This window comes from Staurois parvus, unplaced genomic scaffold (assembly GCF_062004578.1).
Source record: "Staurois parvus isolate SC_StPar_1 unplaced genomic scaffold, SC_StPar_1.0 ptg002140l, whole genome shotgun sequence".
Classification (NCBI taxonomy): domain Eukaryota; kingdom Metazoa; phylum Chordata; class Amphibia; order Anura; family Ranidae; genus Staurois; species Staurois parvus.
This window is the reverse complement of record NW_028319936.1, coordinates 6,582,889-6,606,687: the sequence shown is the minus strand read 5'-3', so window position 1 is coordinate 6,606,687 and position 23,799 is coordinate 6,582,889. Positions and strand designations below refer to the sequence as shown.

General features: G+C 41.9%; 19 non-coding genes across 19 annotated transcripts; all 19 read left to right on the top strand.

Annotated features, from left to right (window-relative positions):
• The first annotated feature begins 291 nt into the window (after window positions 1-291).
• LOC149432625 (small nucleolar RNA U3) lies at window positions 292-505 on the top strand. Its single transcript, XR_016309051.1, has one exon. It is a non-coding gene; the product is annotated as a small nucleolar RNA U3 (small nucleolar RNA).
• A 725-nt stretch (window positions 506-1,230) lies between these two features.
• LOC149432624 (small nucleolar RNA U3) lies at window positions 1,231-1,444 on the top strand. The gene has a single exon (XR_016309137.1). It is a non-coding gene; the product is annotated as a small nucleolar RNA U3 (small nucleolar RNA).
• Window positions 1,445-2,169: 725 nt separating this feature from the next.
• LOC149432623 (small nucleolar RNA U3) lies at window positions 2,170-2,383 on the top strand. The gene has a single exon (XR_016309136.1). It is a non-coding gene; the product is annotated as a small nucleolar RNA U3 (small nucleolar RNA).
• Window positions 2,384-3,108: 725 nt separating this feature from the next.
• Window positions 3,109-3,322, top strand: LOC149432622 (small nucleolar RNA U3). The gene has a single exon (XR_016309135.1). It is a non-coding gene; the product is annotated as a small nucleolar RNA U3 (small nucleolar RNA).
• A 725-nt stretch (window positions 3,323-4,047) lies between these two features.
• LOC149432621 (small nucleolar RNA U3) lies at window positions 4,048-4,261 on the top strand. Its single transcript, XR_016309133.1, has one exon. It is a non-coding gene; the product is annotated as a small nucleolar RNA U3 (small nucleolar RNA).
• Window positions 4,262-4,986: 725 nt separating this feature from the next.
• On the top strand, window positions 4,987-5,200 carry LOC149432620 (small nucleolar RNA U3). Its single transcript, XR_016309132.1, has one exon. It is a non-coding gene; the product is annotated as a small nucleolar RNA U3 (small nucleolar RNA).
• A 725-nt stretch (window positions 5,201-5,925) lies between these two features.
• LOC149432619 (small nucleolar RNA U3) lies at window positions 5,926-6,139 on the top strand. Its single transcript, XR_016309131.1, has one exon. It is a non-coding gene; the product is annotated as a small nucleolar RNA U3 (small nucleolar RNA).
• Window positions 6,140-6,864: 725 nt separating this feature from the next.
• Window positions 6,865-7,078, top strand: LOC149432618 (small nucleolar RNA U3). Its single transcript, XR_016309075.1, has one exon. It is a non-coding gene; the product is annotated as a small nucleolar RNA U3 (small nucleolar RNA).
• A 725-nt stretch (window positions 7,079-7,803) lies between these two features.
• LOC149432617 (small nucleolar RNA U3) lies at window positions 7,804-8,017 on the top strand. The gene has a single exon (XR_016309130.1). It is a non-coding gene; the product is annotated as a small nucleolar RNA U3 (small nucleolar RNA).
• A 725-nt stretch (window positions 8,018-8,742) lies between these two features.
• LOC149432616 (small nucleolar RNA U3) lies at window positions 8,743-8,956 on the top strand. The gene has a single exon (XR_016309129.1). It is a non-coding gene; the product is annotated as a small nucleolar RNA U3 (small nucleolar RNA).
• Window positions 8,957-9,681: 725 nt separating this feature from the next.
• LOC149432615 (small nucleolar RNA U3) lies at window positions 9,682-9,895 on the top strand. The gene has a single exon (XR_016309128.1). It is a non-coding gene; the product is annotated as a small nucleolar RNA U3 (small nucleolar RNA).
• A 725-nt stretch (window positions 9,896-10,620) lies between these two features.
• LOC149432614 (small nucleolar RNA U3) lies at window positions 10,621-10,834 on the top strand. The gene has a single exon (XR_016309127.1). It is a non-coding gene; the product is annotated as a small nucleolar RNA U3 (small nucleolar RNA).
• A 725-nt stretch (window positions 10,835-11,559) lies between these two features.
• Window positions 11,560-11,773, top strand: LOC149432613 (small nucleolar RNA U3). Its single transcript, XR_016309082.1, has one exon. It is a non-coding gene; the product is annotated as a small nucleolar RNA U3 (small nucleolar RNA).
• Window positions 11,774-12,498: 725 nt separating this feature from the next.
• Window positions 12,499-12,712, top strand: LOC149432612 (small nucleolar RNA U3). Its single transcript, XR_016309126.1, has one exon. It is a non-coding gene; the product is annotated as a small nucleolar RNA U3 (small nucleolar RNA).
• Window positions 12,713-13,437: 725 nt separating this feature from the next.
• LOC149432611 (small nucleolar RNA U3) lies at window positions 13,438-13,651 on the top strand. Its single transcript, XR_016309125.1, has one exon. It is a non-coding gene; the product is annotated as a small nucleolar RNA U3 (small nucleolar RNA).
• A 725-nt stretch (window positions 13,652-14,376) lies between these two features.
• Window positions 14,377-14,590, top strand: LOC149432610 (small nucleolar RNA U3). Its single transcript, XR_016309055.1, has one exon. It is a non-coding gene; the product is annotated as a small nucleolar RNA U3 (small nucleolar RNA).
• A 725-nt stretch (window positions 14,591-15,315) lies between these two features.
• On the top strand, window positions 15,316-15,529 carry LOC149432609 (small nucleolar RNA U3). Its single transcript, XR_016309124.1, has one exon. It is a non-coding gene; the product is annotated as a small nucleolar RNA U3 (small nucleolar RNA).
• A 725-nt stretch (window positions 15,530-16,254) lies between these two features.
• Window positions 16,255-16,468, top strand: LOC149432608 (small nucleolar RNA U3). Its single transcript, XR_016309023.1, has one exon. It is a non-coding gene; the product is annotated as a small nucleolar RNA U3 (small nucleolar RNA).
• A 726-nt stretch (window positions 16,469-17,194) lies between these two features.
• LOC149432607 (small nucleolar RNA U3) lies at window positions 17,195-17,408 on the top strand. Its single transcript, XR_016309066.1, has one exon. It is a non-coding gene; the product is annotated as a small nucleolar RNA U3 (small nucleolar RNA).
• Window positions 17,409-23,799: the final 6,391 nt, after the last annotated feature.

Sequence of the window (23,799 nt, the reverse complement as noted above, 5' to 3'; positions counted from 1 at the left end):
TGAACCCACTGAATTGGATCAAAAGAATTGGTGAAGTATTTAAGATTTTCCTTATTTTTCAGTGCTTTGTAGGAAGACTAAAGCCAATGAAGGGTGTTAATCGATTTGATGGTTTGAGAGAAAAGAATTGCAATATTCTTTTTCTTTCGAATAGGACTTGGGCAAACAGGCCTCTTAAGAATTGCTACTTGATTTGTACAAATAGTTTACATTAGAGCTTGACAAACATGTTCACCATTTGTTGAAGGAATAGAACCTAAGGTGTTGCCGAAATCTTTGACGTGTCCTGGCAAGACGATACTTTCAGGGATCATTTCTGTAGGAGCCCATGGGAGAAATGTGCTCGAAAGTGGCCAAACTCACTGTCCACGATGATGATTTGTAGGGCTCTCCTCTCATTAGGACTCCTGTTGTAGTGCTGCTCTATGCAGTTGCTGCCACCATTGGATGACTTGGTCATCTTTCTAGATGGGAAGATGGCAGGAGAGAGCTCATTCAGAGTGGTTCCTTCAGTGCTTTGTAGGAAGACTTAGAGTCTTCTTTTGTTTGCAAGACAGCTGAGTTTCCAAGCTTGTGCTTTACTCCAAACTATCAACGAGGCTTGCCTTTTTCTACCAATTGCTTCGATGGAAAAGTTCAAACCAATTGACACGATTATTGTTTGTAAGAAGAAAAAAAGAATTGGCTGGATTACTGATAGGGCGAGAGGCAGTCACCTGCCAATGTTTCTTCTTTAGCTCCCGCCTTAGGAAGAAATGCCAGATGGAAACAACGCTCATGGAACTCAAAGAAAGATGCGGGGGTTTTCTATGTTCGAAAGACCAAGAAAACATTGTCCGCACTGAGAAACCAGGCTTTTGGAACCAAAGGAAACTTGCCAGAGCATTACGTTTTGAAAAGAGGTGAAAACAAAAATACGCCATCTGTGTTGTAGTCTCGCCAGTGACCGCTCTGAACAAGACTGTGAGGTGCTTTTCAATCTTTGCTCGGGTTACCAAAAGGATGTCTGAAAATCAAAGTAGCCAATGAAGGGTGTTAATCAATTTGATGGTTTGAGAGAAAAGAATTGCAATATTCTTTTTCTTTCGAATAGGACTTGGGCAAACAGGCCTCTTAAGAATTGCTACTTGATTTGTACAAATAGTTTACATTAGAGCTTGACAAACATGTTCACCATTTGTTGAAGGAATAGAACCTAAGGTGTTGCCGAAATCTTTGACGTGTCCTGGCAAGACGATACTTTCAGGGATCATTTCTGTAGGAGCCGATGGGAGAAATGTGCTCGAAAGTGGCCAAACTCACTGTCCACGATGATGATTTGTAGGGCTCTCCTCTCATTAGGACTCCTGTTGTAGTGCTGCTCTATGCAGTTGCTGCCACCATTGGATGACTTGGTCATCTTTCTAGATGGGAAGATGGCAGGAGAGAGCTCATTCAGAGTGGTTCCTTCAGTGCTTTGTAGGAAGACTTAGAGTCTTCTTTTGTTTGCAAGACAGCTGAGTTTCCAAGCTTGTGCTTTACTCCAAACTATCAACGAGGCTTGCCTTTTTCTACCAATTGCTTCGATGGAAAAGTTCAAACCAATTGACACGATTATTGTTTGTAAGAAGAAAAAAAGAATTGGCTGGATTACTGATAGGGCGAGAGGCAGTCACCTGCCAATGTTTCTTCTTTAGCTCCCGCCTTAGGAAGAAATGCCAGATGGAAACAACGCTCATGGAACTCAAAGAAAGATGCGGGGGTTTTCTATGTTCGAAAGACCAAGAAAACATTGTCCGCACTGAGAAACCAGGCTTTTGGAACCAAAGGAAACTTGCCAGAGCATTACGTTTTGAAAAGAGGTGAAAACAAAAATACGCCATCTGTGTTGTAGTCTCGCCAGTGACCGCTCTGAACAAGACTGTGAGGTGCTTTTCAATCTTTGCTCGGGTTACCAAAAGGATGTCTGAAAATCAAAGTAGCCAATGAAGGGTGTTAATCAATTTGATGGTTTGAGAGAAAAGAATTGCAATATTCTTTTTCTTTCGAATAGGACTTGGGCAAACAGGCCTCTTAAGAATTGCTACTTGATTTGTACAAATAGTTTACATTAGAGCTTGACAAACATGTTCACCATTTGTTGAAGGAATAGAACCTAAGGTGTTGCCGAAATCTTTGACGTGTCCTGGCAAGACGATACTTTCAGGGATCATTTCTGTAGGAGCCGATGGGAGAAATGTGCTCGAAAGTGGCCAAACTCACTGTCCACGATGATGATTTGTAGGGCTCTCCTCTCATTAGGACTCCTGTTGTAGTGCTGCTCTATGCAGTTGCTGCCACCATTGGATGACTTGGTCATCTTTCTAGATGGGAAGATGGCAGGAGAGAGCTCATTCAGAGTGGTTCCTTCAGTGCTTTGTAGGAAGACTTAGAGTCTTCTTTTGTTTGCAAGACAGCTGAGTTTCCAAGCTTGTGCTTTACTCCAAACTATCAACGAGGCTTGCCTTTTTCTACCAATTGCTTCGATGGAAAAGTTCAAACCAATTGACACGATTATTGTTTGTAAGAAGAAAAAAAGAATTGGCTGGATTACTGATAGGGCGAGAGGCAGTCACCTGCCAATGTTTCTTCTTTAGCTCCCGCCTTAGGAAGAAATGCCAGATGGAAACAACGCTCATGGAACTCAAAGAAAGATGCGGGGGTTTTCTATGTTCAAAAGACCAAGAAAACATTGTCCGCACTGAGAAACCAGGCTTTTGGAACCAAAGGAAACTTGCCAGAGCATTACGTTTTGAAAAGAGGTGAAAACAAAAATACGCCATCTGTGTTGTAGTCTCGCCAGTGACCGCTCTGAACAAGACTGTGAGGTGCTTTTCAATCTTTGCTCGGGTTACCAAAAGGATGTCTGAAAATCAAAGTAGCCAATGAAGGGTGTTAATCAATTTGATGGTTTGAGAGAAAAGAATTGCAATATTCTTTTTCTTTCGAATAGGACTTGGGCAAACAGGCCTCTTAAGAATTGCTACTTGATTTGTACAAATAGTTTACATTAGAGCTTGACAAACATGTTCACCATTTGTTGAAGGAATAGAACCTAAGGTGTTGCCGAAATCTTTGACGTGTCCTGGCAAGACGATACTTTCAGGGATCATTTCTGTAGGAGCCGATGGGAGAAATGTGCTCGAAAGTGGCCAAACTCACTGTCCACGATGATGATTTGTAGGGCTCTCCTCTCATTAGGACTCCTGTTGTAGTGCTGCTCTATGCAGTTGCTGCCACCATTGGATGACTTGGTCATCTTTCTAGATGGGAAGATGGCAGGAGAGAGCTCATTCAGAGTGGTTCCTTCAGTGCTTTGTAGGAAGACTTAGAGTCTTCTTTTGTTTGCAAGACAGCTGAGTTTCCAAGCTTGTGCTTTACTCCAAACTATCAACGAGGCTTGCCTTTTTCTACCAATTGCTTCGATGGAAAAGTTCAAACCAATTGACACGATTATTGTTTGTAAGAAGAAAAAAAGAATTGGCTGGATTACTGATAGGGCGAGAGGCAGTCACCTGCCAATGTTTCTTCTTTAGCTCCCGCCTTAGGAAGAAATGCCAGATGGAAACAACGCTCATGGAACTCAAAGAAAGATGCGGGGGTTTTCTATGTTCGAAATACCAAGAAAACATTGTCCGCACTGAGAAACCAGGCTTTTGGAACCAAAGGAAACTTGCCAGAGCATTACGTTTTGAAAAGAGGTGAAAACAAAAATACGCCATCTGTGTTGTAGTCTCGCCAGTGACCGCTCTGAACAAGACTGTGAGGTGCTCTTCAATCTTTGCTCGGGTTACCAAAAGGATGTCTGAAAATCAAAGTAGCCAATGAAGGGTGTTAATCAATTTGATGGTTTGAGAGAAAAGAATTGCAATATTCTTTTTCTTTCGAATAGGACTTGGGCAAACAGGCCTCTTAAGAATTGCTACTTGATTTGTACAAATAGTTTACATTAGAGCTTGACAAACATGTTCACCATTTGTTGAAGGAATAGAACCTAAGGTGTTGCCGAAATCTTTGACGTGTCCTGGCAAGACGATACTTTCAGGGATCATTTCTGTAGGAGCCGATGGGAGAAATGTGCTCGAAAGTGGCCAAACTCACTGTCCACGATGATGATTTGTAGGGCTCTCCTCTCATTAGGACTCCTGTTGTAGTGCTGCTCTATGCAGTTGCTGCCACCATTGGATGACTTGGTCATCTTTCTAGATGGGAAGATGGCAGGAGAGAGCTCATTCAGAGTGGTTCCTTCAGTGCTTTGTAGGAAGACTTAGAGTCTTCTTTTGTTTGCAAGACAGCTGAGTTTCCAAGCTTGTGCTTTACTCCAAACTATCAACGAGGCTTGCCTTTTTCTACCAATTGCTTCGATGGAAAAGTTCAAACCAATTGACACGATTATTGTTTGTAAGAAGAAAAAAAGAATTGGCTGGATTACTGATAGGGCGAGAGGCAGTCACCTGCCAATGTTTCTTCTTTAGCTCCCGCCTTAGGAAGAAATGCCAGATGGAAACAACGCTCATGGAACTCAAAGAAAGATGCGGGGGTTTTCTATGTTCGAAAGACCAAGAAAACATTGTCCGCACTGAGAAACCAGGCTTTTGGAACCAAAGGAAACTTGCCAGAGCATTACGTTTTGAAAAGAGGTGAAAACAAAAATACGCCATCTGTGTTGTAGTCTCGCCAGTGACCGCTCTGAACAAGACTGTGAGGTGCTTTTCAATCTTTGCTCGGGTTACCAAAAGGATGTCTGAAAATCAAAGTAGCCAATGAAGGGTGTTAATCAATTTGATGGTTTGAGAGAAAAGAATTGCAATATTCTTTTTCTTTCGAATAGGACTTGGGCAAACAGGCCTCTTAAGAATTGCTACTTGATTTGTACAAATAGTTTACATTAGAGCTTGACAAACATGTTCACCATTTGTTGAAGGAATAGAACCTAAGGTGTTGCCGAAATCTTTGACGTGTCCTGGCAAGACGATACTTTCAGGGATCATTTCTGTAGGAGCCGATGGGAGAAATGTGCTCGAAAGTGGCCAAACTCACTGTCCACGATGATGATTTGTAGGGCTCTCCTCTCATTAGGACTCCTGTTGTAGTGCTGCTCTATGCAGTTGCTGCCACCATTGGATGACTTGGTCATCTTTCTAGATGGGAAGATGGCAGGAGAGAGCTCATTCAGAGTGGTTCCTTCAGTGCTTTGTAGGAAGACTTAGAGTCTTCTTTTGTTTGCAAGACAGCTGAGTTTCCAAGCTTGTGCTTTACTCCAAACTATCAACGAGGCTTGCCTTTTTCTACCAATTGCTTCGATGGAAAAGTTCAAACCAATTGACACGATTATTGTTTGTAAGAAGAAAAAAAGAATTGGCTGGATTACTGATAGGGCGAGAGGCAGTCACCTGCCAATGTTTCTTCTTTAGCTCCCGCCTTAGGAAGAAATGCCAGATGGAAACAACGCTCATGGAACTCAAAGAAAGATGCGGGGGTTTTCTATGTTCGAAAGACCAAGAAAACATTGTCCGCACTGAGAAACCAGGCTTTTGGAACCAAAGGAAACTTGCCAGAGCATTACGTTTTGAAAAGAGGTGAAAACAAAAATACGCCATCTGTGTTGTAGTCTCGCCAGTGACCGCTCTGAACAAGACTGTGAGGTGCTTTTCAATCTTTGCTCGGGTTACCAAAAGGATGTCTGAAAATCAAAGTAGCCAATGAAGGGTGTTAATCAATTTGATGGTTTGAGAGAAAAGAATTGCAATATTCTTTTTCTTTCGAATAGGACTTGGGCAAACAGGCCTCTTAAGAATTGCTACTTGATTTGTACAAATAGTTTACATTAGAGCTTGACAAACATGTTCACCATTTGTTGAAGGAATAGAACCTAAGGTGTTGCCGAAATCTTTGGCGTGTCCTGGCAAGACGATACTTTCAGGGATCATTTCTGTAGGAGCCGATGGGAGAAATGTGCTCGAAAGTGGCCAAACTCACTGTCCACGATGATGATTTGTAGGGCTCTCCTCTCATTAGGACTCCTGTTGTAGTGCTGCTCTATGCAGTTGCTGCCACCATTGGATGACTTGGTCATCTTTCTAGATGGGAAGATGGCAGGAGAGAGCTCATTCAGAGTGGTTCCTTCAGTGCTTTGTAGGAAGACTTAGAGTCTTCTTTTGTTTGCAAGACAGCTGAGTTTCCAAGCTTGTGCTTTACTCCAAACTATCAACGAGGCTTGCCTTTTTCTACCAATTGCTTCGATGGAAAAGTTCAAACCAATTGACACGATTATTGTTTGTAAGAAGAAAAAAAGAATTGGCTGGATTACTGATAGGGCGAGAGGCAGTCACCTGCCAATGTTTCTTCTTTAGCTCCCGCCTTAGGAAGAAATGCCAGATGGAAACAACGCTCATGGAACTCAAAGAAAGATGCGGGGGTTTTCTATGTTCGAAAGACCAAGAAAACATTGTCCGCACTGAGAAACCAGGCTTTTGGAACCAAAGGAAACTTGCCAGAGCATTACGTTTTGAAAAGAGGTGAAAACAAAAATACGCCATCTGTGTTGTAGTCTCGCCAGTGACCGCTCTGAACAAGACTGTGAGGTGCTTTTCAATCTTTGCTCGGGTTACCAAAAGGATGTCTGAAAATCAAAGTAGCCAATGAAGGGTGTTAATCAATTTGATGGTTTGAGAGAAAAGAATTGCAATATTCTTTTTCTTTCGAATAGGACTTGGGCAAACAGGCCTCTTAAGAATTGCTACTTGATTTGTACAAATAGTTTACATTAGAGCTTGACAAACATGTTCACCATTTGTTGAAGGAATAGAACCTAAGGTGTTGCCGAAATCTTTGACGTGTCCTGGCAAGACGATACTTTCAGGGATCATTTCTGTAGGAGCCGATGGGAGAAATGTGCTCGAAAGTGGCCAAACTCACTGTCCACGATGATGATTTGTAGGGCTCTTCTCTCATTAGGACTCCTGTTGTAGTGCTGCTCTATGCAGTTGCTGCCACCATTGGATGACTTGGTCATCTTTCTAGATGGGAAGATGGCAGGAGAGAGCTCATTTAGAGTGGTTCCTTCAGTGCTTTGTAGGAAGACTTAGAGTCTTCTTTTGTTTGCAAGACAGCTGAGTTTCCAAGCTTGTGCTTTACTCCAAACTATCAACGAGGCTTGCCTTTTTCTACCAATTGCTTCGATGGAAAAGTTCAAACCAATTGACACGATTATTGTTTGTAAGAAGAAAAAAAGAATTGGCTGGATTACTGATAGGGCGAGAGGCAGTCACCTGCCAATGTTTCTTCTTTAGCTCCCGCCTTAGGAAGAAATGCCAGATGGAAACAACGCTCATGGAACTCAAAGAAAGATGCGGGGGTTTTCTATGTTCGAAATACCAAGAAAACATTGTCCGCACTGAGAAACCAGGCTTTTGGAACCAAAGGAAACTTGCCAGAGCATTACGTTTTGAAAAGAGGTGAAAACAAAAATACGCCATCTGTGTTGTAGTCTCGCCAGTGACCGCTCTGAACAAGACTGTGAGGTGCTCTTCAATCTTTGCTCGGGTTACCAAAAGGATGTCTGAAAATCAAAGTAGCCAATGAAGGGTGTTAATCAATTTGATGGTTTGAGAGAAAAGAATTGCAATATTCTTTTTCTTTCGAATAGGACTTGGGCAAACAGGCCTCTTAAGAATTGCTACTTGATTTGTACAAATAGTTTACATTAGAGCTTGACAAACATGTTCACCATTTGTTGAAGGAATAGAACCTAAGGTGTTGCCGAAATCTTTGACGTGTCCTGGCAAGACGATACTTTCAGGGATCATTTCTGTAGGAGCCGATGGGAGAAATGTGCTCGAAAGTGGCCAAACTCACTGTCCACGATGATGATTTGTAGGGCTCTCCTCTCATTAGGACTCCTGTTGTAGTGCTGCTCTATGCAGTTGCTGCCACCATTGGATGACTTGGTCATCTTTCTAGATGGGAAGATGGCAGGAGAGAGCTCATTCAGAGTGGTTCCTTCAGTGCTTTGTAGGAAGACTTAGAGTCTTCTTTTGTTTGCAAGACAGCTGAGTTTCCAAGCTTGTGCTTTACTCCAAACTATCAACGAGGCTTGCCTTTTTCTACCAATTGCTTCGATGGAAAAGTTCAAACCAATTGACACGATTATTGTTTGTAAGAAGAAAAAAAGAATTGGCTGGATTACTGATAGGGCGAGAGGCAGTCACCTGCCAATGTTTCTTCTTTAGCTCCCGCCTTAGGAAGAAATGCCAGATGGAAACAACGCTCATGGAACTCAAAGAAAGATGCGGGGGTTTTCTATGTTCGAAAGACCAAGAAAACATTGTCCGCACTGAGAAACCAGGCTTTTGGAACCAAAGGAAACTTGCCAGAGCATTACGTTTTGAAAAGAGGTGAAAACAAAAATACGCCATCTGTGTTGTAGTCTCGCCAGTGACCGCTCTGAACAAGACTGTGAGGTGCTTTTCAATCTTTGCTCGGGTTACCAAAAGGATGTCTGAAAATCAAAGTAGCCAATGAAGGGTGTTAATCAATTTGATGGTTTGAGAGAAAAGAATTGCAATATTCTTTTTCTTTCGAATAGGACTTGGGCAAACAGGCCTCTTAAGAATTGCTACTTGATTTGTACAAATAGTTTACATTAGAGCTTGACAAACATGTTCACCATTTGTTGAAGGAATAGAACCTAAGGTGTTGCCGAAATCTTTGACGTGTCCTGGCAAGACGATACTTTCAGGGATCATTTCTGTAGGAGCCGATGGGAGAAATGTGCTCGAAAGTGGCCAAACTCACTGTCCACGATGATGATTTGTAGGGCTCTCCTCTCATTAGGACTCCTGTTGTAGTGCTGCTCTATGCAGTTGCTGCCACCATTGGATGACTTGGTCATCTTTCTAGATGGGAAGATGGCAGGAGAGAGCTCATTCAGAGTGGTTCCTTCAGTGCTTTGTAGGAAGACTTAGAGTCTTCTTTTGTTTGCAAGACAGCTGAGTTTCCAAGCTTGTGCTTTACTCCAAACTATCAACGAGGCTTGCCTTTTTCTACCAATTGCTTCGATGGAAAAGTTCAAACCAATTGACACGATTATTGTTTGTAAGAAGAAAAAAAGAATTGGCTGGATTACTGATAGGGCGAGAGGCAGTCACCTGCCAATGTTTCTTCTTTAGCTCCCGCCTTAGGAAGAAATGCCAGATGGAAACAACGCTCATGGAACTCAAAGAAAGATGCGGGGGTTTTCTATGTTCGAAAGACCAAGAAAACATTGTCCGCACTGAGAAACCAGGCTTTTGGAACCAAAGGAAACTTGCCAGAGCATTACGTTTTGAAAAGAGGTGAAAACAAAAATACGCCATCTGTGTTGTAGTCTCGCCAGTGACCGCTCTGAACAAGACTGTGAGGTGCTTTTCAATCTTTGCTCGGGTTACCAAAAGGATGTCTGAAAATCAAAGTAGCCAATGAAGGGTGTTAATCAATTTGATGGTTTGAGAGAAAAGAATTGCAATATTCTTTTTCTTTCGAATAGGACTTGGGCAAACAGGCCTCTTAAGAATTGCTACTTGATTTGTACAAATAGTTTACATTAGAGCTTGACAAACATGTTCACCATTTGTTGAAGGAATAGAACCTAAGGTGTTGCCGAAATCTTTGACGTGTCCTGGCAAGACGATACTTTCAGGGATCATTTCTGTAGGAGCCGATGGGAGAAATGTGCTCGAAAGTGGCCAAACTCACTGTCCACGATGATGATTTGTAGGGCTCTCCTCTCATTAGGACTCCTGTTGTAGTGCTGCTCTATGCAGTTGCTGCCACCATTGGATGACTTGGTCATCTTTCTAGATGGGAAGATGGCAGGAGAGAGCTCATTCAGAGTGGTTCCTTCAGTGCTTTGTAGGAAGACTTAGAGTCTTCTTTTGTTTGCAAGACAGCTGAGTTTCCAAGCTTGTGCTTTACTCCAAACTATCAACGAGGCTTGCCTTTTTCTACCAATTGCTTCGATGGAAAAGTTCAAACCAATTGACACGATTATTGTTTGTAAGAAGAAAAAAAGAATTGGCTGGATTACTGATAGGGCGAGAGGCAGTCACCTGCCAATGTTTCTTCTTTAGCTCCCGCCTTAGGAAGAAATGCCAGATGGAAACAACGCTCATGGAACTCAAAGAAAGATGCGGGGGTTTTCTATGTTCGAAAGACCAAGAAAACATTGTCCGCACTGAGAAACCAGGCTTTTGGAACCAAAGGAAACTTGCCAGAGCATTACGTTTTGAAAAGAGGTGAAAACAAAAATACGCCATCTGTGTTGTAGTCTCGCCAGTGACCGCTCTGAACAAGACTGTGAGGTGCTTTTCAATCTTTGCTCGGGTTACCAAAAGGATGTCTGAAAATCAAAGTAGCCAATGAAGGGTGTTAATCAATTTGATGGTTTGAGAGAAAAGAATTGCAATATTCTTTTTCTTTCGAATAGGACTTGGGCAAACAGGCCTCTTAAGAATTGCTACTTGATTTGTACAAATAGTTTACATTAGAGCTTGACAAACATGTTCACCATTTGTTGAAGGAATAGAACCTAAGGTGTTGCCGAAATCTTTGACGTGTCCTGGCAAGACGATACTTTCAGGGATCATTTCTGTAGGAGCCGATGGGAGAAATGTGCTCGAAAGTGGCCAAACTCACTGTCCACGATGATGATTTGTAGGGCTCTCCTCTCATTAGGACTCCTGTTGTAGTGCTGCTCTATGCAGTTGCTGCCACCATTGGATGACTTGGTCATCTTTCTAGATGGGAAGATGGCAGGAGAGAGCTCATTCAGAGTGGTTCCTTCAGTGCTTTGTAGGAAGACTTAGAGTCTTCTTTTGTTTGCAAGACAGCTGAGTTTCCAAGCTTGTGCTTTACTCCAAACTATCAACGAGGCTTGCCTTTTTCTACCAATTGCTTCGATGGAAAAGTTCAAACCAATTGACACGATTATTGTTTGTAAGAAGAAAAAAAGAATTGGCTGGATTACTGATAGGGCGAGAGGCAGTCACCTGCCAATGTTTCTTCTTTAGCTCCCGCCTTAGGAAGAAATGCCAGATGGAAACAACGCTCATGGAACTCAAAGAAAGATGCGGGGGTTTTCTATGTTCGAAAGACCAAGAAAACATTGTCCGCACTGAGAAACCAGGCTTTTGGAACCAAAGGAAACTTGCCAGAGCATTACGTTTTGAAAAGAGGTGAAAACAAAAATACGCCATCTGTGTTGTAGTCTCGCCAGTGACCGCTCTGAACAAGACTGTGAGGTGCTCTTCAATCTTTGCTCGGGTTACCAAAAGGATGTCTGAAAATCAAAGTAGCCAATGAAGGGTGTTAATCAATTTGATGGTTTGAGAGAAAAGAATTGCAATATTCTTTTTCTTTCGAATAGGACTTGGGCAAACAGGCCTCTTAAGAATTGCTACTTGATTTGTACAAATAGTTTACATTAGAGCTTGACAAACATGTTCACCATTTGTTGAAGGAATAGAACCTAAGGTGTTGCCGAAATCTTTGACGTGTCCTGGCAAGACGATACTTTCAGGGATCATTTCTGTAGGAGCCAATGGGAGAAATGTGCTCGAAAGTGGCCAAACTCACTGTCCACGATGATGATTTGTAGGGCTCTTCTCTCATTAGGACTCCTGTTGTAGTGCTGCTCTATGCAGTTGCTGCCACCATTGGATGACTTGGTCATCTTTCTAGATGGGAAGATGGCAGGAGAGAGCTCATTTAGAGTGGTTCCTTCAGTGCTTTGTAGGAAGACTTAGAGTCTTCTTTTGTTTGCAAGACAGCTGAGTTTCCAAGCTTGTGCTTTACTCCAAACTATCAACGAGGCTTGCCTTTTTCTACCAATTGCTTCGATGGAAAAGTTCAAACCAATTGACACGATTATTGTTTGTAAGAAGAAAAAAAGAATTGGCTGGATTACTGATAGGGCGAGAGGCAGTCACCTGCCAATGTTTCTTCTTTAGCTCCCGCCTTAGGAAGAAATGCCAGATGGAAACAACGCTCATGGAACTCAAAGAAAGATGCGGGGGTTTTCTATGTTCGAAATACCAAGAAAACATTGTCCGCACTGAGAAACCAGGCTTTTGGAACCAAAGGAAACTTGCCAGAGCATTACGTTTTGAAAAGAGGTGAAAACAAAAATTCGCCATCTGTGTTGTAGTCTCGCCAGTGACCGCTCTGAACAAGACTGTGAGGTGCTCTTCAATCTTTGCTCGGGTTACCAAAAGGATGTCTGAAAATCAAAGTAGCCAATGAAGGGTGTTAATCAATTTGATGGTTTGAGAGAAAAGAATTGCAATATTCTTTTTCTTTCGAATAGGACTTGGGCAAACAGGCCTCTTAAGAATTGCTACTTGATTTGTACAAATAGTTTACATTAGAGCTTGACAAACATGTTCACCATTTGTTGAAGGAATAGAACCTAAGGTGTTGCCGAAATCTTTGACGTGTCCTGGCAAGACGATACTTTCAGGGATCATTTCTGTAGGAGCCGATGGGAGAAATGTGCTCGAAAGTGGCCAAACTCACTGTCCACGATGATGATTTGTAGGGCTCTCCTCTCATTAGGACTCCTGTTGTAGTGCTGCTCTATGCAGTTGCTGCCACCATTGGATGACTTGGTCATCTTTCTAGATGGGAAGATGGCAGGAGAGAGCTCATTCAGAGTGGTTCCTTCAGTGCTTTGTAGGAAGACTTAGAGTCTTCTTTTGTTTGCAAGACAGCTGAGTTTCCAAGCTTGTGCTTTACTCCAAACTATCAACGAGGCTTGCCTTTTTCTACCAATTGCTTCGATGGAAAAGTTCAAACCAATTGACACGATTATTGTTTGTAAGAAGAAAAAAAGAATTGGCTGGATTACTGATAGGGCGAGAGGCAGTCACCTGCCAATGTTTCTTCTTTAGCTCCCGCCTTAGGAAGAAATGCCAGATGGAAACAACGCTCATGGAACTCAAAGAAAGATGCGGGGGTTTTCTATGTTCGAAAGACCAAGAAAACATTGTCCGCACTGAGAAACCAGGCTTTTGGAACCAAAGGAAACTTGCCAGAGCATTACGTTTTGAAAAGAGGTGAAAACAAAAATACGCCATCTGTGTTGTAGTCTCGCCAGTGACCGCTCTGAACAAGACTGTGAGGTGCTTTTCAATCTTTGCTCGGGTTACCAAAAGGATGTCTGAAAATCAAAGTAGCCAATGAAGGGTGTTAATCAATTTGATGGTTTGAGAGAAAAGAATTGCAATATTCTTTTTCTTTCGAATAGGACTTGGGCAAACAGGCCTCTTAAGAATTGCTACTTGATTTGTACAAATAGTTTACATTAGAGCTTGACAAACATGTTCACCATTTGTTGAAGGAATAGAACCTAAGGTGTTGCCGAAATCTTTGACGTGTCCTGGCAAGACGATACTTTCAGGGATCATTTCTGTAGGAGCCGATGGGAGAAATGTGCTCGAAAGTGGCCAAACTCACTGTCCACGATGATGATTTGTAGGGCTCTCCTCTCATTAGGACTCCTGTTGTAGTGCTGCTCTATGCAGTTGCTGCCACCATTGGATGACTTGGTCATCTTTCTAGATGGGAAGATGGCAGGAGAGAGCTCATTCAGAGTGGTTCCTTCAGTGCTTTGTAGGAAGACTTAGAGTCTTCTTTTGTTTGCAAGACAGCTGAGTTTCCAAGCTTGTGCTTTACTCCAAACTATCAACGAGGCTTGCCTTTTTCTACCAATTGCTTCGATGGAAAAGTTCAAACCAATTGACACGATTATTGTTTGTAAGAAGAAAAAAAGAATTGGCTGGATTACTGATAGGGCGAGAGGCAGTCACCTGCCAATGTTTCTTCTTTAGCTCCCGCCTTAGGAAGAAATGCCAGATGGAAACAACGCTCATGGAACTCAAAGAAAGATGCGGGGGTTTTCTATGTTCGAAAGACCAAGAAAACATTGTCCGCACTGAGAAACCAGGCTTTTGGAACCAAAGGAAACTTGCCAGAGCATTACGTTTTGAAAAGAGGTGAAAACAAAAATACGCCATCTGTGTTGTAGTCTCGCCAGTGACCGCTCTGAACAAGACTGTGAGGTGCTTTTCAATCTTTGCTCGGGTTACCAAAAGGATGTCTGAAAATCAAAGTAGCCAATGAAGGGTGTTAATCAATTTGATGGTTTGAGAGAAAAGAATTGCAATATTCTTTTTCTTTCGAATAGGACTTGGGCAAACAGGCCTCTTAAGAATTGCTACTTGATTTGTACAAATAGTTTACATTAGAGCTTGACAAACATGTTCACCATTTGTTGAAGGAATAGAACCTAAGGTGTTGCCGAAATCTTTGACATGTCCTGGCAAGACGATACTTTCAGGGATCATTTCTGTAGGAGCCGATGGGAGAAATGTGCTCGAAAGTGGCCAAACTCACTGTCCACGATGATGATTTGTAGGGCTCTCCTCTCATTAGGACTCCTGTTGTAGTGCTGCTCTATGCAGTTGCAGCCACCATTGGATGACTTGGTCATCTTTCTAGATGGGAAGATGGCAGGAGAGAGCTCATTCAGAGTGGTTCCTTCAGTGCTTTGTAGGAAGACTTAGAGTCTTCTTTTGTTTGCAAGACAGCTGAGTTTCCAAGCTTGTGCTTTACTCCAAACTATCAACGAGGCTTGCCTTTTTCTACCAATTGCTTCGATGGAAAAGTTCAAACCAATTGACACGATTATTGTTTGTAAGAAGAAAAAAAGAATTGGCTGGATTACTGATAGGGCGAGAGGCAGTCACCTGCCAATGTTTCTTCTTTAGCTCCCGCCTTAGGAAGAAATGCCAGATGGAAACAACGCTCATGGAACTCAAAGAAAGATGCGGGGGTTTTCTATGTTCGAAAGACCAAGAAAACATTGTCCGCACTGAGAAACCAGGCTTTTGGAACCAAAGGAAACTTGCCAGAGCATTACGTTTTGAAAAGAGGTGAAAACAAAAATACGCCATCTGTGTTGTAGTCTCGCCAGTGACCGCTCTGAACAAGACTGTGAGGTGCTTTTCAATCTTTGCTCGGGTTACCAAAAGGATGTCTGAAAATCAAAGTAGCCAATGAAGGGTGTTAATCAATTTGATGGTTTGAGAGAAAAGAATTGCAATATTCTTTTTCTTTCGAATAGGACTTGGGCAAACAGGCCTCTTAAGAATTGCTACTTGATTTGTACAAATAGTTTACATTAGAGCTTGACAAACATGTTCACCATTTGTTGAAGGAATAGAACCTAAGGTGTTGCCGAAATCTTTGACGTGTCCTGGCAAGACGATACTTTCAGGGATCATTTCTGTAGGAGCCGATGGGAGAAATGTGCTCGAAAGTGGCCAAACTCACTGTCCACGATGATGATTTGTAGGGCTCTCCTCTCATTAGGACTCCTGTTGTAGTGCTGCTCTATGCAGTTGCTGCCACCATTGGATGACTTGGTCATCTTTCTAGATGGGAAGATGGCAGGAGAGAGCTCATTCAGAGTGGTTCCTTCAGTGCTTTGTAGGAAGACTTAGAGTCTTCTTTTGTTTGCAAGACAGCTGAGTTTCCAAGCTTGTGCTTTACTCCAAACTATCAACGAGGCTTGCCTTTTTCTACCAATTGCTTCGATGGAAAAGTTCAAACCAATTGACACGATTATTGTTTGTAAGAAGAAAAAAAGAATTGGCTGGATTACTGATAGGGCGAGAGGCAGTCACCTGCCAATGTTTCTTCTTTAGATCCCGCCTTAGGAAGAAATGCCAGATGGAAACAACGCTCATGGAACTCAAAGAAAGATGCAGGGGTTTTCTATGTTCGAAAGACCAAGAAAACATTGTCCGCACTGAGAAACCAGGCTTTTGGAACCAAAGGAAACTTGCCAGAGCATTACGTTTTGAAAAGAGGTGAAAACAAAAATACGCCATCTGTGTTGTAGTCTCGCCAGTGACCGCTCTGAACAAGACTGTGAGGTGCTTTTCAATCTTTGCTCGGGTTACCAAAAGGATGTCTGAAAATCAAAGTAGCCAATGAAGGGTGTTAATCAATTTGATGGTTTGAGAGAAAAGAATTGCAATATTCTTTTTCTTTCGAATAGGACTTGGGCAAACAGGCCTCTTAAGAATTGCTACTTGATTTGTACAAATAGTTTACATTAGAGCTTGACAAACATGTTCACCATTTGTTGAAGGAATAGAACCTAAGGTGTTGCCGAAATCTTTGACGTGTCCTGGCAAGACGATACTTTCAGGGATCATTTCTGTAGGAGCCGATGGGAGAAATGTGCTCGAAAGTGTCCAAACTCACTGTCCACGATGATGATTTGTAGGGCTCTCCTCTCATTAGGACTCCTGTTGTAGTGCTGCTCTATGCAGTTGCTGCCACCATTGGATGACTTGGTCATCTTTCTAGATGGGAAGATGGCAGGAGAGAGCTCATTCAGAGTGGTTCCTTCAGTGCTTTGTAGGAAGACTTAGAGTCTTCTTTTGTTTGCAAGACAGCTGAGTTTCCAAGCTTGTGCTTTACTCCAAACTATCAACGAGGCTTGCCTTTTTCTACCAATTGCTTCGATGGAAAAGTTCAAACCAATTGACACGATTATTGTTTGTAAGAAGAAAAAAAGAATTGGCTGGATTACTGATAGGGCGAGAGGCAGTCACCTGCCAATGTTTCTTCTTTAGCTCCCGCCTTAGGAAGAAATGCCAGATGGAAACAACGCTCATGGAACTCAAAGAAAGATGCGGGGGTTTTCTATGTTCGAAAGACCAAGAAAACATTGTCCGCACTGAGAAACCAGGCTTTTGGAACCAAAGGAAACTTGCCAGAGCATTACGTTTTGAAAAGAGGTGAAAACAAAAATACGCCATCTGTGTTGTAGTCTCGCCAGTGACCGCTCTGAACAAGACTGTGAGGTGCTTTTTAATCTTTGCTCGGGTTACCAAAAGGATGTCTGAAAATCAAAGTAGCCAATGAAGGGTGTTAATCAATTTGATGGTTTGAGAGAAAAGAATTGCAATATTCTTTTTCTTTCGAATAGGACTTGGGCAATCAGGCCTCTTAAGAATTGCTATCTTGATTTGTACAAATAGTTTACATTAGAGCTTGACAAACATGTTCACCATTTGTTGAAGGAATAGAACCTAAGGTGTTGCCGAAATCTTTGACGTGTCCTGGCAAGACGATACTTTCAGGGATCATTTCTGTAGGAGCCGATGGGAGAAATGTGCTCGAAAGTGGCCAAACTCACTGTCCACGATGATGATTTGTAGGGCTCGCCTCTCATTAGGACTCCTGTTGTAGTGCTGCTCTATGCAGTTGCTGCCACCATTGGATGACTTGGTCATCTTTCTAGATGGGAAGATGGCAGGAGAGAGCTCATTCAGAGTGGTTCCTTCAGTGCTTTGTAGGAAGACTTAGAGTCTTCTTTTGTTTGCAAGACAGCTGAGTTTCCAAGCTTGTGCTTTACTCCAAACTATCAACGAGGCTTGCCTTTTTCTACCAATTGCTTCGATGGAAAAGTTCAAACCAATTGACACGATTATTGTTTGTAAGAAGAAAAAAAGAATTGGCTGGATTACTGATAGGGCGAGAGGCAGTCACCTGCCAATGTTTCTTCTTTAGCTCCCGCCTTAGGAAGAAATGCCAGATGGAAACAACGCTCATGGAACTCAAAGAAAGATGCGGGGGTTTTCTATGTTCGAAAGACCAAGAAAACATTGTCCGCACTGAGAAACCAGGCTTTTGGAACCAAAGGAAACTTGCCAGAGCATTACGTTTTGAAAAGAGGTGAAAACAAAAATACGCCATCTGTGTTGTAGTCTCGCCAGTGACCGCTCTGAACAAGACTGTGAGGTGCTTTTCAATCTTTGCTCGGGTTACCAAAAGGATGTCTGAAAATCAAAGTAGCCAATGAAGGGTGTTTTTTTTTTTTGTTTTTTTTTTTAATTTAAATATTTATTAAATTTTTCATATTAATACAAAAACTCCAAAAAGGGAAGTAATTCTCATACAGATAGACATTTATAACATTTCTGCCTTTCCCTTACTAAAAACTCTTTTCTTTCCCATCCCACTACCCCTTCTTCCCACCCCTCCTCCCCCTCTGCAGACTCTAACCCATTCTATTCTCTTGAGGCTTTTTAATTTTTTGTTAACATCCTAGTTCATGTTTTCCTATATTTCTCTTTCATTCCTGCTCTTTCCCACTTTTCCCATCTCCTGAGATAAACTCTCATTCTATCTTCCTGCATATGATATGATCTTTCCATTCTACTTATCTGGTTTACTCTGTTAATCCAGTCCACCTCCTTCGGTACCTCGACTCTCCGCCAAAACTTGGGTATCAACCCTTTCGCCGCATTCAAGAGGTACCAAATACCTGAATCTTTATATTTATTTACAGATGTCTCCACATTGTGTAGAAGACACGTCGTTGGGTCTAATCCTATGTCAATTTCCGTTATTTCTTTAATCAACTTGACTATTGTCTTCCAAAAAGCCTGGATTTTCGGACATTCCCACCATATGTGAAACACCGTGCCTATATCTCCACATCCTCTCCAACACTTATTTGAACTTTCCCCATTCATCTTGTGTTCTACACTCGGTGTGATGTGCCATCGTGTCACGCACTTATAATTAACCTCCACCTCTCTCATACTAACATTATCGTGTATCAATCTAAACATCTTTCTCTGTCTATCTTCATCAAACCCAACTCCCATATCTCTTTCCCATTTTGTCATAAAGTTTAACTTTGTGTTTGTGTCTAATTCTGTGAGTATTCTATACACTTTTGAAATACCGTGTTTCCCATCCCTTCGTGTCTCCAACAACCTTTCAAACATATTCCACTCCTGTTTTATTCTCAAAGGTTTCGGTAGTTTTCCAATAAAACTTTTCAATTGATGGTATTTCCACTCATCCATTCTAATAAAAATGTCTCCCTTCTTCTCTATTAACTCTTTAAGTGGTCTCAATTCTCCCTCCACCAATACATCTCTCAGTTGGGTATCCTCCTTTCTAAACCATCTCCCCGATATCTTGTTCTTTCCCGGAGGAAAGTACTCAGAATTCGTGAGAGGCATTAATATTGAATTAAATTCCCATTTCATATTTTTATGTAAATTGTCCCATACCCTAAAAACATTTAAAGTGTAAATACTTGTGGTTTCTTTAGTTCCCCTGAACTGTGGTGGGACCCATATCATCTGACTCAATCTAATGCCACTAAGATCATTTTCAATTGTTACCCAACTTTTCCCCTTATGGTTAAATGTCCAGTCATATATTCTTGCCAAAACCACTGCTTTATAGTATCTCTTGACATCTGGTAAACCCAATCCCCCTTTCTCTTTAGTCCTACTCAATGTTTCATATGCTATTCTAGGTTTTTTATTCTTCCATATGTATCTTGTTAACATTTTTTTCATTATCTTAAAGAAGGCTTCTGGAATTTTAATTGGTACCATTTGAAATCTATACAGTATTTTAGGCATAATTACCATTTTGACTAAGTTTATACGTCCTATCCAGGATGGATTTCCTCCTTCTAGTCTTTTTAAATCTTCCCTGATCTCATTTATCAATGAGATATAGTTTAATCTATACAAATGCTTAGATGAGGTAGTGAGTTTTATTCCTAGGTATTTTATCTCTTTTTCTCTCCATATAAAGGGGAATTCTTTTTGTAATTTTTCTTTTTCGTTCTTTGATATATTAATATTCAGAATCTCTGTTTTCGTTGGATTAATTTTTAAATTTGATAGTTCACCGTACTCCTTCAGAATCTTCATTATATTTGGGAGAGTTATTCGGGGATTCCCCACGTAGAACAATAAGTCGTCCGCAAAGGCCGCTACTCTATGTTCTATGGATTCTATCTGAATTCCCTTTACCGATCCGCTATTTCTTATTATTGACAACAGAGGTTCGAGTGACAATACATACAGCAGGGGGGACAGAGGACAGCCCTGTCTTGTACCATTTGACATTCCAATGGGTTCTGATCTCTCCCCATTTACCGTGATGATTGCAGTAGGCTCCCTATATAGTTTACTTATCCACTCTCGCATTCTATCTCCTATCCCCAACACTTTTAAGTTATCCATCATAAAGCCCCAGTCCACTCTATCAAATGCCTTCTCCGCATCAATTGACAAGAGCACCACCGGGGCTTTCCCTCTTCTACTCTTCTGAATAAGCATCAGGGTTCTCAAGCCGTTATCTCTACCTTCTCTCCCCGGTACAAAGCCCACCTGATCTCCGTGGATCCATTCAGGCATCAGATCTCTCAGCCTGTTTGCTAACACCTTTGCATACAATTTAGTGTCTGTGTTCAATAGTGAGATAGGTCTATAGCTGGAGCACTGCGATGGATCCTTTCCCTCCTTGTGAATAAGTACTACATGTGCCTGTAGGGATTCTCTCCTCACTTCCATCCCACCTCCCAGAGCATTCATATATTTCTCCAGCTTGGGTAACAATACTTCACTAAATTTCTTATAGTACCTAACTGTATAGCCATCCGGACCTGGACTTTTTCCCCCTCCTGTACTTCTTAATGCTATTTTAATTTCTTCCTGGGAGATTTCTGCGTCTAGGGAGTTCAACTGTGCCTCACTTAGTTTTGGTAATCCCGCATTTTTTAAGTATGTCTTCTTTTTTTCCTTCATTCCCTCTTGGGCTTCTTTTAGAGGGTCTTGGGGGCTAATATTATATAACTTTTTGTAATACTCCGTAAACACTTTAATAATCTCTTTATTTGAGTGGACCAGCTCCCCCTTTGAACTTTTTATCTTTTCTATATAATTCCTATTTTTCTTTTTATTCAAAGCTCTCATTAGATATCTTCCTGGTCTGTCTCCCCATCTATACCTCTCGTTCAAAACCCTGTTGTATACTCTTCTCTTCTCCTCATCCATCAACCTCTCTAGCTCCTCTTTTTTATCCAGTAAATTCTGTCTCGTATCTTTTGTTATTTTCTTCTTATGGATCTGCTCCAAGTCCAATATTTCTTTTAAGAGCCCACTGACCCTCTCTCTTCTTTCCTTTTTCTTCCTTGCTCCAGCCGCAATCAAGATTCCTCTTATGAATACCTTATGACTTTCCCAGACTGTAGCTATCGATACTTCCTCTGTTTCGTTCTCCTTAAAGTATACCTTAATCTCTTTCTCAATTTTCTGAACTATATCCTCATCCAGTAGAAGAACCTCATTTAACCTCCACCCTAATCCTCCCGTCCACCTTCTTCCCCATCTCAACTTCATCGCGACCGGAGCATGATCCGAGAACGTCCTTGTCTCTATGTCAATTTTTACCAGATGATCTATTAGTTGATGTTCTATTAAGATGTAATCTAACCTCGAGTAAGTCTCATGTGTATTAGAGAAGAAGGTATAGTCTCTGTCTTTCATATGCATTATTCTCCAGGTATCCACCAGTTGATATTCATGCATCTCTTTTTTCAAAGCTCTCAGAGACCTACTCCCCTCTCTTTGCACAGGAGAGGTATTATCCTTTTGTGGGTCCATACAGAAGTTTAGGTCACCAGCTACTATCAAGCGCCCTTTTTTAAAGTCCATTAATTTTTTCAACAAGCCCTTCATATACTTCTCCGAGTTTTTATTGGGACAATATATATTGGCTAAAGTACACTCAATCCCCTGAAGTCTACCTTTTAAAAATAAGAACCTCCCCTCCGGGTCGGTTCTTCTATCCTCCAACTCAAATCTCATGCTCTTTGCCAAACCTATTGCAACCCCTTTTGCTCTTTTAATTGGAGAATCTGCATAGTACCATGTTGGATAGTATTTGGATTTCAATTTCACGTTTGCCTCTATCTCAAAATGCGTCTCCTGTAAAAATACCACTGACGTAGCCCTGTGATGTAACTCGTTAAACAACCTAAATCTCTTCCCTGGACAACTCAGCCCGTTCACATTATAGGTTATAAACTGTAATTCTTCCATCTTTCCCAATTAAGTCCATCTCTCTTCCAGATTGCCTCTTCCTCTTTATCTCTTCTGTCCTGCAGAGTATTGACCCAATACCTCCTCCCCTCCCTTCCTCCCATCCAACTCTCATCCCCCCCCCTCCCTCCCTCCCCCCTCTCCCACCACCCCTCCCATCCTCCCCTCCCTTTCCCCTACCCGTTTTTAGGCCTATAAACTGCCTACAAATCATTTGTGGATCTATTTCCACCATTGATTTAAAATTTGGGGCGTCAGCTCCGCCTATGTACGGTTCACCTCTCCTCCAGCCGCCCCGATTCCCTCTCTCTGTCATCTAGATTCAACAAGAGTCTTTACTCTTTACCTCCCTGCCTTAATCGGAGCCTCCAAGCAGGTCTCAGCATCTGGAGGGGGAAGGCCAGAGGCGAGAGAGAGAAGTAAGAGGGAAAAAAAAAAAAAAAAAAAAAAAAATTCATTTTCCACTTAATTCTCCCTCCCCTCCCCCTCCACCCCCGGGGCCTCCCTCAGCCCGACCTGTTGCCAGTCCTCTTTTCTTATAACATTTATGTTTCCTATATCTTCTTTTTCTTCTTCCCACCCAGGTATCTCCATTCTTTGCAAGTCCAGTCTATCACAGAAATCTCTTAATTCATCCGGAAATCTCAAATACGCTGTGACCCCATTTTTCCAGCCAATCAGAAATGCTGAGGTACCCCATCTATACTGTACATTCTGTTTTCTCATTTGCTCCAACAGGGGTTTCAGGGATCTCCTTCTCCTTAGGGTCTCTACTGTTAAGTCCGCATAGATTTGGATAGTCAAGTCTCCACACTTAATTAATGATCTTCCCTTGATCTTCTTCCAGATCTCGTCTTTGGCTCCAAAATTTTGGAACTGGACAATTATGTCCCTCGGTCTTTCCTTCTCATTAGCCCGTTTGAACTTTCCTACCCTAAACACTCCGTCCAAATCGATCCCATCAGATTCCGGTTTATCTCTTATGGAGTTTAGGGTTTTTTTAACTAGTTCATATAGTATTTCCCCTTTAGCGGTCTCTGGGATTCCTCGTATTCTAAGATTACTCCTTCTTTCTTTATTTTCTTGAACTTCCATCCTAAAGATCATTTTTTTCTGGTTATTTTCTAATTGACTTATTCTTTCCCTTAAATTATCTATTTTCTGGGCCTGGATTTTAACTTTCTCCTCCGTTTCTTCCACTCTTAATAGAAGGTGACCTAAATCATTTCGAATAGCTGTCATTTCCTGTTTTATCGTTTTTTCCAAATTTTGAAACATTTCTGCCATCTCCTTCTTATTTGGTAATTGTAGTTCACCATCTAATTCTTTTTTTCCCAAGCCCTCCACTATTTGTTGGCTACCGCTGCTGTTCGTGCTCCATGATAATCTAGGGCTATTTCCTGAACTAGTGTCCATTTCCCCCTTTGCACCTTGGGCCCTTTCTGGCGTAGTATTTCCATATGATGTAAATTTCTTTATTGTTCCTGTTTGGGCCCCTTTGGGCCCTGCTCCCTTGGGACCTTTGTTCTTCATATCTTCTATATGTCTTGATAGCCTTGCGATTTTTCCTATATCCTTTACTCTCCTGGGACACCTGGGCCTCCTTTCTTCTTCTCTTCTATCCCCTGGGAATCCTCCCCTCTTTGACCCCTTGGACACCTGTATCACTCAGGGGTTCACCATGCAATAAGCCCCCAACAGTTTTCACTCACCCTTCTCTTCTCAGGACGGTGGTTCCAGGCTTATGTGGAGGGCCTTCACTGCTGCTCAGTCCTGGGGGGGATTCCTCGGGGTATCCGATACTTTGTTT